This window comes from Eptatretus burgeri, chromosome 12, assembly GCF_056783735.1.
Source record: "Eptatretus burgeri isolate ZD-2024b chromosome 12, Ebu_testis_v1, whole genome shotgun sequence".
Classification (NCBI taxonomy): Eukaryota; Metazoa; Chordata; class Myxini; order Myxiniformes; family Myxinidae; genus Eptatretus; species Eptatretus burgeri.
This window is the reverse complement of record NC_140972.1, coordinates 54,209,560-54,215,504: the sequence shown is the minus strand read 5'-3', so window position 1 is coordinate 54,215,504 and position 5,945 is coordinate 54,209,560.

Genomic DNA, 5,945 nt, shown 5'->3' with positions numbered 1-5,945 from the left:
ATTATCGGCAAATAATGTATTCAGGTCAACTTCTGTGAAATAGTGACAGACAGATGAGTTGCCTTTGTAATCGTTAGTTTTAAGTACCTGCAATGTCTCGTGAACGTGAATATGTAAAGGTTACCCATTTGACAGCTCGACCGTCCGAATGTCAGCAAAGCTTCTGAGTTGTGACCTTTCGATAACTGCTGGCTCAAATGAGAAGGTGACTTTTGTGGTCCTTAAAATTATATCTTTGACCTTTAAGTAACTGTGTGGCATGTTTTATTTCCATATTTCAAGACAAACTGGCAGTGCTTTGGCTCCAAATGGAAGCAATAATTTCTTAGTTACTGTACTAAATACCTGTTAAGGAAGAAGAGTTTGCTTTTGCAAAGCTACATTGTGATGATAATGCTGTGCTGATCCCGACTCTGTCTGATTAATGGGATGCAGAGTTCCTCAAGCCCTCAAGGGGGCTGCCGGATGATCTTGAGGCCTTGTAGCTTGGACTAATGTTTGTTTGTTTTTGCCTCCAACTTTCAAGGCAAAACTTCTGAGCAGATTTCAGGCAGAAATCTTGAACAATATTGTGCATTCCTCCAGATTTCTTGTTTCTTCAGGAAATGTTAACCACAACACAGGCAGTGTAGGATACGGTGTATGACTTTAGATATTGAACAAACCAATATGCCTGATACAAAGTCCTCATCTTTGACACAATCTTGTTTCTCTTCAACTTAACTGTTTAGATGCACTAGTGGGCCCGTTGGTCCATTGGACCAAATTTTAATTGGCACATCAATTGGTATTTTGGTAGCATACCCACCTATTGTACTGCTATGACATTAGCTTGTCTTTTCAGCAAGCCCAGATGTGCTTGTGCCAAGGCAGAGATTATAGGTTCATTATTATTATTGCCAAATGATACTGCTCTTGTTATTGTTGTTAAGAAAACTAGTATTAATTAATATATGCTTCGTTACAATGTTATCATGGTTTTTGTTAATTATTTTGTAATTAGAACGCCATATTGTGGAAGGATCTATTAAGCTGCTCGAAACACCTTAACATAGAAGGTGTTTAAAACATGGTACTTCTGTCCAGAAGAACTCCAAAAAAACACACACACGCACGCCTCATCCATTTGCCATAGATTTTCTCTTTTTTTTCTTCTCCTGCTTTAATGATGGTTATAATAAAGGTACATCTGCTGCCTTGCTTGACACTCCGCATCTGGAGGGTAAAGCAGGGTTGTCATCCATGGGGAAGAGCAACTTCCTCTTCCGTTGCCCCGTTAAGTGCGGAGAGAAAAGCGACATCATAAATGGTCCCCACAATGCTCTGGGAAGTTAGTAACATCCCCCAAGCTCAGCACAGGCATTTTTGGCTGAAGTCAAGTTCGGTGTTGTCTCATGTATGTACCTCATTTGTGTTCGCATTCCTACATGAGCTTTAGATCCTGCAGAAAAAATAATAAGAGTATTCAGTTGTTGTTATGCCAAACAAGCCAACCAGACGGCAGGGTGCACCTCGACCTGAGGTGGACAAGACCATTAGCCTGGCCAGCTATGGTATAAAGTGAGAAAGAGTGCTTGGCAGAGGCATTGATTATTGTACATTGGCATCTGTATTATAGTTTCTGCTGGTTTGAGTAAGGTGAGGCAGGATGTGGTACCCTAACATAGGAGGTGGTGAAAGTTTGTAGTGGCATCATCGTGTCTTTGATTAGATATGTAAATGTGCTTGAGTTTTGGTTGATCGAGGGATTTCAGGTAGTTTCAGGTAGTTAGCCGGAAGAATGACGAGGGGTTATGCAGTTGCTTTTTGAATGCACAGAATTGATTGAGAATCCAAACTCCTCGGACATCTTTTCTTCCACACTAAATTGGTGACCCCGACATGATCCAAATGGACGGACAAGGAGTTATAACCACTCAACCGGTCGCCAGGAACGACCAAGCAGCAGTGCTCTTCACAGTCGCTTAACCAGCTTCAATGATACCATTCTGACCTAATGACCCGCAGCTGTGGTTGACACAAGTCGAAGTGCAATTCGACACCTGGAACATTACCACTGAGTTGATGCAGTTCAAATTCATTGTTGGCTCCTTGTCACCAGAGTATGTGACAGAGGTGAGAGATATTTTAATGCAACCTCCAACAAAGAACCCGTGGACGATTTTGAAGGACATACTCATAAAGTGCCTGACCCCCGCTGAGTACTGCCATTTTCACCAAATCCTTACAACCAAAGATTTTGGAGATTTTTTCTTTTTTTACAACCAAACCCACACAACTACTGTGTCATATGCAGCAGTTTCTCAGTGATCGCCATGCTGCTTTTGCCCAGTCGCTCTTTTGTGAGCTGTTCTTGCAATGTTTACCACCCCACATCCACATGAGACTTGCAGCTAATGCAGAGCAAGCACTACTTGACACTGAAGATCTGGTTGATCATCTCATCGACACCGTTACATCAACAGTGGCTAATGTGACACCTCCAGGTGCAGGCTTCATTCTTTGCGGCACACATTCTGCCTTTACCGTGATACCACACAGACTGAGTATAAGGGTTCTGTGTCCTTGGTGATTCACTGTGTGATCATTTCAAAGATGTTTGCTTTCAAGATGCAGTCTGTTTCGTGAGGAGCAGAGGTCAGAAGAAGGTGAATAACTTCGCCAGTGAAGCAGTGAAAATGAAAGTCACTACAAAGGACTTGAAGAATTTTAGAGAAAAAGAGATCTGTACAGCCACCTTGTGTCTCTAGCCATATAAATGAAGCTGTATCTGCAGAGGGTATTTAGTTACCCACTTACACTTATACGTCTGCATGGGACATATTCGAGGTGTGTTCAAAAAGTATCCAACCTTAATTTTTTGTGCGTAAACAAATGAAGCTAGGGAGGCGTGGTTTGGTGCACGTATGTAGGCGATCCTAATCCGTATGCGTGAATATTTTCCTGCCTGCAGAAGCTGTCAGTCGCCGACAGACCGCCGATGAGTGAGGAAGTGTAACTGAGTGCCGTCGGATTTTCGTTTTTGACAAAATGACGGAAAAACTTGAACAACGCTACTGCATCAAATTTTGTGTAAAGCTTGGCAATTCCCAAGTGGAAACGATCCACAAGATTCAACAGGCCTTCGGGAACGAAACAATGGGCACCACACAGAAAAAAGTGTGGTACAACCGCTTCAAAGATGGTCGCACATCAGTGGAAAGTGAAGCATGTTCTGGTAGGCCCTCAACATCCCGAAATGAGATCGTCATTGACCAAGTGAGGACCCTGCTAATGCAGGATCGTCGAATCACGATCAGAGAACTTGCAGACGAGGCGGGCATCAGCATTGGATCCGTTCATTCCATTGTGACTGAGGATTTGGGCTTAAGGAGAATCTCAGCAAAGTTCGTGCCAAAGCTGCTAACGATCGAGCAGAAGCAACTCCATTTGGAGATCGCACAGGACATGCTGGAGACTGTGAACAGCGATCCCAACTTCAACACAGTGATCACTGGCGATGAGACCGCAGTGATCTGTCATGTTGTCAAAAACGAAAATCCGACGGTGCTCACTTACACTTCCTCACTCATCGGCGGTCTGTCGGCGACTGACAGCTTCTGCAGGCGGGAAAATATTCACGCATACGAATTCGGATCGCCTGCATATGTGCACCAACCCACGCCTCCCTAGCTTCATTTGTTTACGCACGAAAAATTAAGGTTGGATTCTTTTTGAACACACCTCGTACAGTGCCTATACAAAGTGGATAACCCTTTCAAATTTTTCACCTTTTGTTGCCTTATTTCCTGGAATTAAATTGCATTAAAGCAGACTTTTTCCCACCTTTATTTACACACCATAACCCACAACTTTGAAGTGAAAAACAAATTCTACAAATTTCAGAAAATTAATTAAAAATACAAAACTAGAATATCTTGGTTTACAAAAAGTGTACACCCCCCTTATAATAGCAATTGTAAATTAACTCAGATGTAAGTAACCAATCACCTTCAAAAACACACACCAAGTTAATTGCCCTCCACCTGTGTTAAGTTGTAGTGATTATGATTATTTCATCATAAAATCAGATGTTGTTGTAGGTTTCCTCTACTGGGCAGTGCATTTCACAGTAAAGACTGAACCATGAGCCCCAAGGAGCTTTCAGAAGACCTCCAGGATGAAGTTGTGGACAGATCAGGTGATGGGTATAAAAAAATATATCAAAGGCCTTGAATATCCCTTGGAGCACAGTCAAGACAATCATTAAGAAGTGGAAGGCTTTTGGTACCACCAAGACCCTGCCTAGATCAGGCCGTCCTTCCAAACTGGACGACCAAGCAAGGAGGAGACCAAGCATGGAGGAGCCACCAATAGGCCAATGGCAACTTTGAAAGAGCTATATGCCTTTATGGCAAAGAGTGGTCACTGTCTGCATGTGACAATATCCCAAGCACTCCACAAGTCACGCCTGTATGGTCGGGTAACAAGAAGGAAGCCATGACTCAAAAAAGCCCACAAAACTCCCGTTTTTAGGGATGGTAAAAATCACTCCAGAAATTCTGAAACCATGTGGCAAAATGTTTTGTGGTCTGATGAAACCAAGATGGAACATTTTGACCTAAATGCAAAACATTTGTTTGGTGGAAATGCAACACATCACATCACACCACCCAAAGAACACCATCCCTACTATGAAGCATGATGGTGGCAGAATCATGTTATGGGGACATTTCTTTTCAGCAGGGACTGGAGTACTTGTCAGGAGAGAAGTGAAAATGGATGTTGCAAAATACAGAAAAACACCAAGAGGAAAAACCTGATGTCCTCTGTAAGAAAGCTGGAATTGGGACGGAAGTTCACCTTTCAGCATGACAACGACCCGAAGCACACAGTCAAAGCTACCCTGCAGTGGCTAAGGAACAGAAAGATAAATGTCCTTGAGTGTCCCAGTCAGAGCCCTGACCTAAATCCAATTGAAAATCTGTGGCAAAACTTGAAGATTGCTGTCCATCAACACTCCCCATGCAACTTGACTGAGCTTTAACAGTTTTGTGCAGAAGAATGGGAAAATATTTCCCACTTAAGGTGTGTAAAGTTGGTAGAGACTTATCCCAACATACTCACAACTCTAATTGCCATCAAAGGTGTTTCCACCAAGTATTAACTCAGGGGGGTGGACACTTATCCAACCAAGATATTCTCGTTTTGTATTTTAAATTAATTTTCTGAAATTTGTATAATTTGTTTTTCACTTGGAAGTTGTGGGTTACGATGTTTAAATAAAGGTGTCAAAAGTTTGATTTAATGCAATTTAATTCTAGGCTATAAGGCAACACAAGGGGAATTTTTTTTAAAGTGGTGCAGACTTTTATAGGTGCTGTCGATGGGAGCAAACATTCATCCCAAAAGTCAAACTTAGCCAAGGAAGTTTCATCCAAAATCATCTCAAAGCCTCATTTGATACATACATTGTTGATGTGATGTTCAGGATCCCAGCTCTAAATCTGGGGGACTTGCCTGCAACTTACAGTAGTATTGCGAAGCATATCCTGACTTACCACCATTCAAGCCTCATCATTGAACATTCAAGCCTTATCTCTTACGACCAGAACAACACGCTTCAAAAACAGCTTCTTCCCAACAGTAGTAAGAACTCTCAACAATGACTAACCCGTTTAGCACTTAATCGAAGAAAACCTAACACTTAATATTCAGCTAATATATTGACACACTTGATATGCCAATATGCATTTACTGTCTCCTGCATATTGGATGTGTAATCTGTTTCTACTTCGTTTTACGCACTGTAAAATGTATGATTGTTGATTGCTGTAAAGTGCCAAAGCAAATTCCTATCAACCGAGGTTGACTGGCAATAAAAGTATTGAATGTGTATAATCACGTGTATATATAACATGCATCATATGTGTGTATATAATATGAATAACATGTGTGTATATAAT